Source organism: Chrysochloris asiatica, unplaced genomic scaffold (genome assembly GCF_000296735.1).
Source record: "Chrysochloris asiatica unplaced genomic scaffold, ChrAsi1.0 scaffold00164, whole genome shotgun sequence".
Lineage (NCBI taxonomy): Eukaryota > Metazoa > Chordata > Mammalia > Afrosoricida > Chrysochloridae > Chrysochloris > Chrysochloris asiatica.
The window spans coordinates 4,830,705-4,845,457 of NW_006408682.1; the positions used below are offsets into that span (position 1 = coordinate 4,830,705).

The 14,753-nt window shown below is 41.6% G+C and overlaps 1 protein-coding gene across 11 annotated transcripts in view; it reads left to right on the plus strand.

The window, feature by feature from the left end:
* The window catches only part of PARD3 (par-3 family cell polarity regulator), an 888,439-nt gene that overhangs the window by 186,089 nt on the left and 687,597 nt on the right, over positions 1-14,753 (plus strand). The gene's annotated exons all lie outside the window — the stretch shown is intronic.

The window sequence follows — 14,753 nt, forward strand, 5'->3', positions numbered from 1 at the left end:
CTTGGAGATTCCACGGAGCTGTAGTTCTGCTCTGTCCCACAGGATTGCTGTCAGTCACAATTGACTCTGTTCTCTGCAGTGCATTGGGTTTTGTTATCATCATTATCATCATCAGATGTGACTTGTTGGAAGCAGTAAATCCCTGGAAGACCAGGCTTCTGCTGACCTTGACTCCTATAAAGCTTAGCATTGTACCCCAGTAATGTTTTAAAGCTGACTAAAATAATCTCCTAATTTAGGAGAGTCATTTGTAAATGGAGCAAGTTTTGCTGTTCTCAAGTGCCATGGAGTCCGTTCTGACTCGTAGTAAGCCCTATATAGGGTTTCCAAGAAGTGGCTGGTGAGTTTGAACTGCCAACCTTGTGGTTCAAACCTACCTTGCAATCCAGTGCTTTATCCCATAGTACCACACCAGGAGTAAATTTAGCTGGGCCATTCTCAAAGTTCAGGAGGGAAGGCGTGTTAATTGATAGGCCGTCTAAGACACTGGGGTCTCCTGAACGTATCACTTGTAGAACTCTTATCATTTCCATGTTTATGTAGTTTTCTTTAAGTCTCACAGTGTTATAAGGTGTTCTTTTGGTCTTATCAAAGACTCCTAACAACATTACCAACTTGAAAAGAGGACTCACTCACAGCAGCTCTTGGCATGTGTTTTAAGATGAACTGCATCATATTAAAAATAAACGATAAAACATCCATGAAAGTTTTTAAGAGTTCCTTTTAGGCATTGCTTTGAAGCGGGCTTAGCATTGTTGCATTTATTACAGTTCTCTGCAGTTCAACTTTGCTTTATAGGTTTTAATCTTGGGTTCACATATGCTTTTTAAGATGATATAGCATTACATGAAGTTTTAGTCTGTTTATAAAAATCACATGCAGTTAGTTCTCAAACCCATGTGCCTGCCACATGGCACTTTAGGATGAAGAAAGTGGGTGTTTTTCCAATTTGATTTGCATCCTGGAGTTGGTCCATCACTATATGTTGTTGTCAGTTGCCATGGAGTTAATCCCAGCTCATGGAGGTACCAAGAGTATAGCACTGCTCCATCAGAGTTTCTAGTCTGCGGCCTCTTGAGAGCTGATCACCTGCCTTTCAAGGCATCACTGGGTGGATTTGAACTACCAGCCTTTGGGTGGATTTGAAGCACCCAACCCTTAGTGTCACTTAGTAGCCCAACTCTTTGAGTCCATTTTTTTGAGGTTTTTGTTTAGACCTTCAAAGCCACTTATGTGGATGTAGGATAAGCCCTGGACTGTTAACTGCAAGGTTGGTGGTTCAAATCTAGCAGCCACTCCTTGGAAATCCTATGCAGTGTTATGGAGAGTTGGACTCCATGACACTTAACAACAGCAACAAGTCACTTATGGACCGCACCTCCCCCCCCCAACTGCCAGTATCGAATGGTACAAAGCTATGTTTCAGAGTGTTTTTTATGATTTCATTATTGAATATTTGCAAAATTGAACAAATCCTAGGATTTTTCAAATAGGTGGTAGCAATTACTCCTATTGATTAAAAATTAATAAAAGTGAAGCTACTTTGCTGTGCTTGCTTGCATTGTAGCTGGAAAATACAAGGCAATTAAAGCTGCAAGTCCATCTGCCACATTGATTTCCTCAAGGAAACAGGCCTTTTTAGAAGGTAGCCTCTCAGACTTGTAGATGTTTGTGTCAGGATCCAGTCTGAATGAAAGACACAAGTCTTTACAATTTTCTTTGACTGCCCTCATCCTATGCAGAGCTTAGAGTACAACACAACTTAAAAGCTGTTGAATAGTTTAAATAGCACTGCTGACTTTTCAAATGGTTTGCTCTGATAGACACTTGAAGTCACCTCCCTTTTCTAATCTATAGTCTCTTTAATTCATTATGTATCGAGTTCAGTAAGTATGTGTCAAAATCAGTAAGTATGTATTGAATACTTATCATATACTTCTCTAGATGCTGAGGATAGAGCAGGGGAAAAATAAGACAATGTCTCTTTCTGCTTGGAGCCTTCACTTTAGTTTACTACTTGCTCATAATAAGCAGGCAACAGTGTGAAGGTATTCACAGGAAGCAGTTCATTATGGATAGGTGTTCAAAATCTGATTCCCATTAGGTCCAGCTGGAAGAGTAGGCCCAGCAATAGGATCAGTACATCCAGTTGGAATGCATGGGTGGCACAAATAGTTAAGCGCTTGGCTACTAACCAGTTAGTTGGTGATTCAAACCTACGCAGAGGCACCTTGAAGAAAGGTCTGGTGAGCTGGTTCTGAAAGGTCACAGCCTTGAAAACTAACTGTACAGAGCACAGTTCTGCTCTACATACATACAGTCAACGTCAGTCACTATCCACTTCATGGCAACTGGTATCTTGCTTTGTTTTGTTTTAGGTTCACACCAATGGAAGTTGCAGGTCTGAGCAGCTTTCTTGCTTAATTTAGAGCAATGACCCTTCTCCCTCTTTCTCCTAATGAAATGTAGTTAATAAAGGTCTTTGCTTAAATAAAAGCAAATACCTTTCTGAGAATTCCATTCCAAATGGGAGTCGTTTGGCTCAGATGTCAGGGATGAACGTGAAAGGTATCCGGTAGATTCAGAGGGAGACTGTCAGTGTGAAAAGGGAGCGATGATGATTGAATTGGAGCTGTGACCCGGAGAACTGTTTCCATGTAGGTACAGTAATGACTAGGCTATGCTTGTGTTTGTGTGGAGAGCATTCTGTGATGGACATAAAGCCCTAGCAGGACTTCTGTCTTAGGTTATTAGTGGATGATGATCATACTTTACTTTATTGCCAAATAACTATTATGCTCTCTGAGGTATGAAGTGATATTAATGACCATTTTCAATGAGAAATAACACTTTATAGCATTGCTATCATTTAAACCTATTAAAATATGTTGTAATGCAGAAGAACACCCTAGGGGAGAGAGATGAAAACTTAGGAGTTTAATTTGAAATGCAGTTGGGAAATTATTTGGACAGCCAAGAAAGCTTTAGGGTAAAATTTCAATAATAAAGTATATTATTTTCTAAGCTATTCATGAGGGAGAAGAGTCTGTTTTTCATGTACCTGGACTTAATGATGGGTATCAAAAAAAAAAAAAGAGGAAAAAATGTTTGGCTAATTGTAGTCACACATTTGTAATAATCAAAAAAATTAAAAATGAAGAAATTACTGATGATAGTTATTTAGGAAATATGTAGTTTATTTTTCTGATTGTCAGCATTTTAGATATTCTGACCATATACTCCAGGCTCCTAGTGTGGCGCTGTAGGATCAGCACTGGATTGAACTCAGCAGTTCAAACGCACCAGCTGCTCCTTGGAAACTCTATACAGGGTTACTATGAGTCAGAATCAACTCGATGGCTACTTAGCACCAACAGCAATCATATACTCCTGGTGTGGCACAGTAGGGTCAGCACCAGACTGAACCCTGAGGTCGGTGGTTTAAAACCACCGTCCACTCCTTGGAAACCCTATACAGGGTCACTCTGAGTTGGAACCAGCTCGAAGGCACTTCACAACCACAACCATATATTCAGCCTTTCAAACTTGCCTCTTACACGAAGAGTGATACGTTGTCACTTAAAATGCCTTAGTTATTACAAAGTATATCATAATAACTATCAGTATTTTCTTACTGAGTCGCCAGAAAGCTAATCAATTATAAGGATTTTAAAATTTTGTTTTTGTGGTTTAGCTTTATTTGGTATATTCGTATAGTACTTTGTGCTTTCCTGGTGTGGCTCTGTGGGTTAATGTGTCAGACTGCAAAGTCATTTGAACTGCGAGGTCGGTGGTTCAAGCTCACCAGCTGCTCCTTGGAAACCCTGTACAGGGTCGCTATGGGTCATAATCGAGTCGACGGCACTTAACAACAACAACAACATAGTACTCTAGTGTCTAAATATAAAAGAATTGTAGCATTCCAAATAGCATTCATGTCTGTGGCTTGCTCTGAAAATCTGCAAATTAGCTTGAGAACCTCTCCTTATCTGTATTTCTACTTTTTAAAATGTGGTTTCTTAATGTTGCTGAGTGGAGACAGGCCTATATATAATACTTGATGTCCTTTAGTTCCTCCTTCAGTGCCTTTTCTGTGAACCGCGCTGTGTGCTGGCCTGACTCTCATAGACGCATAGGCAGTGACCCAAGGAAGGCCAGTAGCAAGTACTGGCTTCCTGTACGACTAAACTATGGTTTTACCCTCAGTTACTCTGCAAATAACACTTTTTTGTTTTAAATTAAAAAATAAAAATAAAAATGTATATGTATTTATATGTGTGGGTGTGTGTAGATAACATTCTTAACATCATGGCTGCTGAGACATGTCATTCACATTTTCTTGTCAATGACAAGAAGGAGCCATGGTGGCGCAATGGTTAAAGTGCCCCACTGCGAATCAAAAGATGGGCAGTTGGAGCCTACCGGACACTCGCAAAAGAAAAATATGGTGTGGCATTCGGCTTCCATAAAGATTTACAGCCTTGAAAACCTTATGGAGTAGTTCTGTGGGGTCCGTCGTTCAGTCTGAGTAAGAATTCACAAGGTGGGAGTGAGTTTTCTGGTCACTGACTATGGTTGTTGTTGTTGTTGTTATGTGCTGTCGAGTTGGTTCCGACCTGTACAGGGTTTTCGAGGCTGTAAATCTTTATGGGAGCAGAAAGCCTCATCTTTCTCCTGCGGAGCAGCTGATAATTTTGAACTGCTGACCTTAAGGTTCACAGCCCAATTCGTAACCACTACGCCACCAGAGCACTGACTATGGTATTCCATGACAAAAATCTCTACTTTTCAAAGGAGTTTTTGATCCCTGTCCCATGTCTCTCCCTGCCCCAAATCAATCGGGATATTGACCATAACACATTGTAACAGCCTCCTGGAACCAGACTAGGCTGTGAAGGGGCAATCGCTCATCCTTACTCCAGATTTGCTCTGGAAATACGCTACCATGGAGACTTAACAGGGCATTGTGTAAAGCTCTCGGCAGGTCCACCCACTCAAGCGCCCAGAGAGTACGCTCTGGTCTTGGTAGTCATAAAACTGTTGGAGCGCAGAGCCGGGCCCTCGGGACGTCACTGTTGCTTGTATGAAGCAGTTTTGAAATATTAAGCTTGGAAAACTCCCACTGAGCTGGGTAAAGACTTTGTGTCCTGTGGGCTCCCTCTGTGTTGTATCAGTTTCCAGCTGCAGGGCAGATGTCTCCCCTGGGCTGAAGTCTGAGGCACCAAGGCACGCAGCTGCCAGATTCTGCTCTAGAAAGCCCCACAGGGCACAGAGAAATGGTTTTGAATTTGTTTGTTTGCCTCTGCTGTGTTATTTTGGTTTCAGAGTTCAATATCCAGTCACTGCGGACAGCTTTGCAGTACTTTTGCAGCTTAAAAAAATATATTGCAGGCAGGAAATGGAATTAGAATGTGAAAATTATGCACTCATTCACATACATATCTTCTCCCCATGGAGCAGGCATCAAATCATTGGGACTCATGGTGACCCCATTGTGTCAGAGAAGAACTGGGCTCCAAATGCTTTCAGTGGGTGGTTTTGCTGAATTAGATCGACACACCTTTCTTCTGAGGTGCCCTAGGGTGGATGCAAACCTCCAACCTTTTGCTTAGTGGCCAAGTACTTCACTGCTGAAGCCCTTTATCAGTGGTTCTATATGTATGACTGTCCAAACACAAATTCACAGCACTAGAATTAGAGAAGGCCTCTGTGCCCATGGTGTTTATTTATTAACTGTTTTTCTTAATAATGAATTGTTGTTGTTATGTGCCGTGGACTCTGTACAGGGTTTCCGAGGCTGTCAGTCTTTACGGGAGCAGAAAGCCTCATCTTTCTCCCGCAGAGCAGCTGGTAGTTTCAAACTGCTGACCTTAAGGTTCTCAGCCCGATTTGTAACCACTACGCTACCTGAGCTCCTTATTTGGCTGTCTGATTCACTCCATTAAGTGTTCCCTGTGTCCAAACACCAGTGCACAGAATCCCCCTGAGCATGACACAGTATGTGACTGAAGTTGGGGTGTGTGAAGACCTGGTTAACCTTGGGAGAGGAGATTGTCAGGGAGGCTAAACCACAGACATGGAAAGTGGCTTCATCAGTGAGACATGAGGGAAGGGAATGCCAGGGAGTGGGGAAGTGGCTGAGAGGAGGCAGGGGGTCTGTGCTGTTGGGAAAGATCAGCAGGGGTATTGGGCACAGTGCAGGAGTAAAGGGCTTCAAAGCCGTCAACCACTCATCTGGAGAAAGCTGAGTTTATCTGCTCCTATAAAGAGTTACTGTCTCAGAAACCCTATATAGTCATTGTGAGTCAGAATTGACTTGATGGCATTGGGTATGGGTGAGAAAATTAGTAATCTAGTGGGCTTCAAAAAGGTCATGGAAAATGGAATAAAAAAGTAACGGAACATTTTGTGAACATTTTGAAGCCCCCTCGTGGGTACTTGATGTTGTTGTTGTTAAGTACCGTGGAGTAGGTTCCGACTCATAGGTTTGGACACATAGCGACCCTGTAAATCTTTAAGGGAGCAGAACGTCTGATACTTCTCCGCGGAACTGCTGGTAGTTTTGAACAGCCGACCTTGAGGTCCTTGGGTACTTGATAGTCTAAGGCATTTGGCAGTCACACCTAGACTTCTGTATTCCATTTGTTTTGAAGCACTCCATCAGCATTCTCCCTTTCCTCACTGTCACACCCAGCAGTATAAATAAACAAATGACTGGTCAACCAGCAATTGTTTACTTAGCCAATGGTTACCACTCCAGAGGTGAGAAAGTGTGTGCAAATGACAAAGAAGGAGACATGACCGCACAGCAGGGTTAAGCCATGTGGTCTGGGTGGGGCCTGTGTGTCATGTGACCCCTGTGGATGTGGGTGGGAGATGGGCTATGAAGGGAGTCATAGAGTGAGTGACAAGGTGTCTTCCTGTAAGTGTAGTCTCAAGGCCCAGAAACTAACCTATAATCAGTCCTTTTCATAATTACACAATCTGCCAGTAAAGGCCACTGTGATGTAAAAGATTGAGCTTGAATTTAGAGCTCCAGTACTTTTGTTAATTACTCTTGTTGTCTGCTGAGTTTGGCCTTTCACTCATGGTGACCCCATGCACAAAAAAACAAACCCTGCCTGGTCCTGTGTCAGCCCCACATTGGTTGTGGATCAGACTGCTGAGATCCAGAGGGTTTCTCTTGGCTGATTTTCTGCAGCAGATCCACAGGACTTTCACCCTAGCACGTGTTAGTCTGGAAGCTCTGCTCAACCTGTCCATCATCATCCCAATACTGCTGTCTCCTCTGACACATGGGGGTCACTGAATGAGGTGCAGTGGTGGGGAACTGAACCCCTGTACCTGCATCAGGATTGGAGGAAGACTCATTAACAACCTGCGATATGCAGATGATACAACCTTACTTGCTGAAAGTGAAGAGGACTTAAAACATTTACTGATGAAGATCAAATAGCACAGTCTTTGGTATGGATTGCATCTCAGTGTTAAGAAAACAAAAATCCTTACCACTGGACCAAGAAACAGCATTCTTATCAATGGAGAAAAGATTGAAGTTGTTAAGGACTTCATTCTTCTAGGATCAACTATCAACACTCATGGAAGCAGCAGTCAAGAAATCAAATGCCGTGTTGCATTAGGCAAATCTGCTGCACAAGACCTTTTTAAAAGTGTTAAAGAGCAAAGATGTCATCTTGAGAACTAAGGTGTGCCTGATCCAAGCCGTGGTATTTTCAGTAACCTCATATGGATGCGAAAGCTGGACAGTGAATAAGGAAGACTGTAGAAGAATTGATGCCTTTGAGTTGTGGTGTTGGAGGAGAATATTGAAAGTGCCATGGACTGCCAAAAGAACCAATAGATCTGTTTTGGAAGAAGTGCAACCAGAGTGCTCCTTGGAGGCAAGAAGGCCAAACCTTGTCTCTCATACTTCGGACATATTGTCAGGAGGGACCAGTCGCTGGAGAAGGATATCATGTTTGGTAAGGTGGAGGGTCAGAGAAAAAGAGGAAGACCTCCAACGAGATGGATTGGCCAAGTGGCAGAATCGATGGACTCAAGCACGGCAAGAGTAGTGAGGTTGGCCCAGGATTAGGCAGTGATTTGTTCTGCTGTACATAAGGTCGCTATGGGTCGCTACTGACTCGATGGCACCTAACAACAACAACAACTATAACAGCCAGCATGAACAGTGAGGGTTCTAGTATTGATCCCCAATGCCTCCTCATCACTCCCCCGTACTTTTAGATTCCATCTTTTTAGAAGTTAGCCCAGGTAGAACAGTGCTTTCCTGCTGAAGAACCAAAGATGGGCCCCAAACACAACACAGCCTCTCCAAGTTTTGTTTTCTTTTTGTCATTTCAGAGAATCTAGCTTTCTCAGAATTCATGCCAGTGCCTGAAGGAAGACCCCAGTTCATTTTAATTTCTTTGCAGCTTTAGCATTTATAGTTTCCTCTTGAGCTTCTGATATGTAAGTAAGAATTCAAGTAAGAATCACAGAAGAATGAAAGAAAGAAAGTAGAGCACGCAATCTCTTCCTGCACCCCATTCACTCCTCAGAATTCTTCACAAATAACCGATTTGTGCTATATAAGGAGTTTTAAATATACACACAAGCCTGCCACATACACTCCTTTGCAGTTTTGTTGTTGTTTAATGGTAAATAATTTGCGTTTCTTTTTGTACGAGTACATTTGAGCTATTTTGTTCAATTTAATAATTGCAGTCGTCTACTTTTATTAACATATCACAGTTTCTGTCCCCAGTTCCTTTTCTTCCCTGTAAAAACCCAACACTTAATGAACTTTTTTGAATTTCCCCCCAAACAGTATATAACTGACAATGGAATTATCATGGGTGAAAGAGAGTGTGCATTTAACACTTGGATAGATGTTGTCACATGGCATTCTCCAAATATGCCTTTGTAAAGGTGCTTATGATTTTGGTGGCATCCTGGCGTGGTGCTGCAGGTTAATGCATTAGACTGCAAGGCCTGTGTGAACTGCAAGGTTCATGCTCCTTGGAAACCCTATACAGGGTCACTATGAGTTGGAGCTGACTCAATGGCTTTCAAAAAGCAACAATAAATGCGGTTTATAGGCATCTTGGTGTGACACTGTGGGATAAGCACTGGACTGGTAACCATAAGGTTGGGGGTTCAAACCCACCATCAGCTCCTTGTAAACCATATGCAGCATTGCTGTGAGTTGGAACTGACTCGGTGGCACTCACCATCACTACCACCAACAGCATGATATTAATAGGAACCCTGGTGGCACAGAGGTTCAGACCTACCATTGGCTCCTCGGGATAAAGCTGTGGCAGTCTGCTGTACAGATAGCAGCCTTGAAAACCCTGTGGCACAGCTCTACCTTCCCTTTAAGGTCGCGGTGATTCGGAATTGACTCTTTGGCTGTAGGCATGCATTGAAAACAGAAAGAAAGGTGGTCAAAATATACAAAGGGGGCTTCAAAAAGGTTTTAGAAAAATGAAATTTTTTCCATGAACTTTTCAAAGCTTTCTCATTTTATATTTTCCCATGAGATTTGGAATCATCTTTACCTGTCTGCCTTCCTGCCTAATTATATCTTGTTTTGTGGGTTAACATGAATTTAAGAGAAATTTTTAGATATGCTGCTACTGACTCTGGTTCAAGCTCACTAGCTGCTCCTCGGAAGCCCTATACAGGATCACTATGGGTCATAACTGACAGGATGGCACTTAACAACAACACCAACTGGTTCTGGTAGCATAATGGTTATGATTTGGGCTGCTAACCTCATGGTTGGCAGTTCGAAACTATCACTTGTACCTTGGGAGAAAGATGAGGTTTTCTGCTCCCATAAAGATTTATAGCCTCGGAAACCCTACACAGGGTCATTATGAGTTGGAACCGACTCCAAGACACACCACCACCACTGGCATGAGTAGGTCTCGGGTGGTGCAGATTGTTTGCACTTGACTACCATTTGAAAGGTTGGCAGTTTGAATCCACCCAGTGTGACCCTGAGGAAGAAACGCCTGGTGATCTGTTTCTATACAGATTACTGCCAAGAAAACTCAGTGGAGCTCAGTAGCTCGGTTCTACTCTGTAGCGTGTGGGGTTGCCGGGAGTGGATGTCAGCTGGGTGTGGCAGGAGGAATATAGTGGTAGTTTGGGGGGGGGGGGGGGGGGAGGCAGAATGGAGATAATCGTCTTTTAGTCATATTTCATCGTTCAGATATCTCTTTTATAAGAATTTTGAAGAAATTAAATTTCATTTCCCTGGAGGGAGAACTATAAATCGTGCTAACACTAACAAAGACAAAGATGTTTGTGGATGATTGAACTCTGAATTTATAACTGAGGAAATTGCCCAACCAAATCAAATGCCCTGAAAGCATGCATTTTATAGTGCTTTGTAAAATCAAACTGAGAGGACTATTCTAAGAATAAATATTTGAGATGTTATTTTTATTTCTAAGTACCCCTTGTAAATATGACTTAATATATGTTTGAGTTAACAATGAACCACACTTAGAACCATTGGGTTGTGTGTGTTTACATGTGTACATCTGATTCTTAGCAATGTATACTACATATATGGTGCTGTAGGAAAATCGCAGAGTTGGTGGTTCAAACCCATCAGCCACTTCTTCTTGGAAATGCTATGAGTGGTCGCTGTGAGTCTGAACGGACATGATGCGTTTAACAACATATAATTGCAGCATGTAATTTACTGATGTTACTATTGTCATATCTTTATTCATGGATATTCGAAGACAGATTGAATTTATAAAGCCAGTCTCATATTGATAATAAAAGTCAATAATGAAACCTTTAAAAAAAGTGAAAGCATTCTGTTTATGTCAGAACACAAGTCAGAGACTACCTGCTCCAAGAAATGGAACTTTATGAATATATAATAACTTTCATGAGACCCTTCTAAAATAAAATCTATTTTCACATGAGACTCAGGCCTGTTGACAGTACAGCAAATCCTAGTTGTCTTTAAAGTGTAATTCATATATTGTCCAGCAGAGGTCACTGCGTGTTTGTGATTCAGCATTATTATTGGTTAGTGAGCCTAGGATTTTGTAGAGGAAACAGGTCTGAGTCTGATGTAAAAATAGTTAGATTTTATTTTAGAATGTTGTCATGAAAATTATTATAGGTGTCATAATAGCATTTTTAAGGTATCTCAGAGGATGTAACTGTTAACTGCTAGTGAGATGTATTGAACGTTTTACAGTTAACTACTTAGATGTTGTTAAGTTCCAGCGAGTCGATTCCGACATGTAGCCACCTTATATAGAGTTTCCAAGGATCAGCTCGTGAGTTTGAACTGCCGACCTTGTGGTTCTTAGTCGAATGCTTGGATTCCGTATTCCCACCAATTTGATTTGAGTTTTAATAATCTCACTAGTTGAGAGATTTGAATAAAATTTAATTTTTGAGAGGATTTTAATATGTAAAGAAAAGAAACCGTGACAATTTTTTACTGGTGTCATCTTAACTTCCTGATGAGTTTTAGTCGATCTTAAGTTTCACATATTTCTTTATCTGCTAGGAAATGGGTCATTTAAATTTCAAATTATCTTTCTATATTTTGCTTTTTGCCTCCTGGTGTGGCGCGCTGTATGATAAGCACTGGATGGCTAGGTTGGTTTGATCTGCAATGTTGTCTATCCAACTGCTCCTGTGAAACCCTATACAGAGTGTCTGAGTCAGAACTGACTGGAGGGTACTTCATAACAGGAACATATTCTTTGTCTGCCAGGCCAACTCAGTCATTGTGTTTTGTGGACTTTGAAATGCTATTATCTGCAGTGTAGGATGATGGGGCACAATAGACGCACCCACCGTTTGTATACAGAGCAAAACCACCAATATCAAACCCATTGCCATGAATAGGTTTTCTGACTCATAGCAACCCTGCATTGGGTTCCCCAGACCATAACTCTTTATGGGAGCAGAAAGTGTCATCTGTGTCTTGCGAAGCGGTGGGTGGGTTTGAACCATCAACCTTTCCCTCAGCAGCCCAACACCTCGCCCCTGGTGCGACCACAGATCCTTTTTGCACATAGATTCATACACATTTTTGCTTAACATTTTCAGTATGTAAAATTTAAAGTAATGTGTAGACATGTCTACATTTCTGAAGTGTAAATATAATTGATGCCTGCAAAGTTGGCCCATGGGAAGAAGATGAAGCTTTCTGCTCCCTCGAAGATTTAAAGCCTCAGAAATCCTATACTGGGGTCACTATGAAGTAGATTTTTTGAAGAGATGTTTCCGCTCCCCCCCCCCCAGTTTATGTGTGTTTCAGTTTGGTTTGTTTTCTTAATACTCCTTCATTCTAGGCTTTTCTCTCCTGTTGACTTCACATTTTTTTCTCTTATTTTTCTTATTTTAGAAGTAATCTATTATTACTTACCACAAGGGGGCAGCATGATCACACCCCATCCTATACAAATCTCTGCCTTTTCTTTTCAGTTGGCAGGTGTGAGGGGCACTTGTGAGAACAAAGCACATTATTACTAAATGCAGAAACCCCCAGTGACAAAGCATTGTAGTGAATTCAAATACATGATGGGGGAAATTCCCACAACCCTGTTGACTGAGTTCCTTGACTAGCCTTGATATACACCGTCACTTGTAATTAAATCCAACACTTGTGGATGTGGCGTGAGCTTCACCATGAATGGAAATTTCTCATTGTAGAACTTTCAAAATCTGTGGCCAGTCTTTGATAGTTAGCTCTTATTTTTAATGCCTTGAAAATACGATGAGATAGTTGGGAGAGAGCTTGCTGTTAGGTTTCATTTTTGTTTTTGAAAAGAATGGGAAATAAAGGCTTATAGATTACACTGTCTGTCTCGCAAGAAACTGTTCTCATAGGACCTGACAGAGGCCTCGCTAGCATGTTTATTTTGTTTACTTCTTTCAGTAAATTAATCAGGCCCAGAACTGGACCACTACACAGTTTAAGTCCTTGGAGAAAGGATGTGACTGTCGTTTTGTTTTCCTTCTTGTATAACATTTTAAAAAATTGTGGTTTCTGTGTGAACATATTTGCCATTTCACCAATCCTCATAAGTATATTTCAGTGACGTCCATTGTGTTTATCTATAACCCTTACTCATTTCCAAGTTTTGCTCTTTTGTTGTTCAGTGTGCATAGTTTTTTATTTATTTGTCTTTTATATCATTTTTTTAACTTGTAGTATCATCTTGATTTTTAAGTTCCTTTCTTTCAGGTTCCATACCTAAATTTCAACTTTCTGAGAGCTTGGCATAGAGTTTTGAATGTGCTACGGCTCAGTGAGAATTTGAGGTATCCAATAGGTTTTTGGAGTCCTGGTGTGACGCTGTAGGATAAGCACACAACTGACTGTAAGGTTGGTTTGAATCACATGGTCAGTGGTTCAAACTCAACAGACGCTCCTTGGGAACCCTATACAGGGTCACTATGGCACTTAACAGTTGATTTTGGGAACTCATGATGTGGTGTGGTGTGGTCGGAGCAACAGTGGACTGCAAGCCCTCCAGCTGTTCCTTGGAAACCCTATACAGGGTTGCTGTGAGTGGAACTGACTGGATGGGCACTTAACAACAACAGGTTTTTATGGTGTCCTGGTGTGGCACTATAGGATAAGCATTGAACTGCTAACTACAAGGTTGGTGATTCAAATCCACCAGCCACTCCTTGGGAACCCTATATACAGTCCCTATGTGTCAGAAGCTACTCAACAGCACTTGATAAACAAACACACAAAAAAATAAGTTTTTATAGATGAGAGATGGAAACTCTCTCTAAAAAATCCTCATGGTGAACTTTTCCTAAACTAGGCGTTAACACTTCTGCCCTATAGTCCATCACTCCACCCCCTACGAAGTCCATCACAGTCCTTGCCTCTCGTATGAGCCACATCACCCCGGCCCACCTTGTCTTCATGTAGTAATCCTTCACTCTAGCATGCAGGCAGATTAACATGGAGGCCTAGCCCATTATGAAGGAAATCAGTTTATTCAACTCATTGGTTGACAACATTACACTTGATGAGAACTGGCACATTAGCTTCTGATTCAGTATTACTTTGACTCTTTGTAAAATGACTTGGGGCACAATTTGGCAATTTGGTTTTTATTTCTCATTCTCTTGCTTCTTAGAAATCTGTGTGCAAGACAGTAAACTGTCTTGGTTAACATGCCTTCACCTGCCTTATACTTTCAAAGCCTCTGACCAGCAGCCTTCATTGACCAGGTGGGGAAGATAGACAAAGTACAAGATGGTGAATAAATGCCCGAAAAGTGGCGTCACCATGGAAAAGGGACAGTAAGAAATGAGATGTAAACCACAGGCGTTGATGGAGGTGGTGAGGCCCAAGGCCTTCAGGAGGAATATGGATTTGGGTAGCTAAGAATGTAGAGGTTAGGGTGGGATACGGTAAAAAGTGGAGAGAGTGAATCTTATTTGAGGGAAGGGAAAGGTTTGCAAATACATGCCAAGGAACCTGGAGATGAGTTGTTAGGCTGACTTTCAACAAAGGTGAAGGATTATGTTTATCTTTCAGGCAGTAGAAGAAAACCTATCAGAGGTTTTTTTTGTTTATTCTGGTCTTTTTTTTTTTTTCTAGGAGAACAATAAATTGATTTTCATTGTCATTCAAACCACACACCCCTTGATCTAATGGGGTGCATGGTGCGTGGAGTAAGTACAAGCTCGGTAGCGTGCAGACCTCTCCACTGTATAACCCTGTTTACTAATGT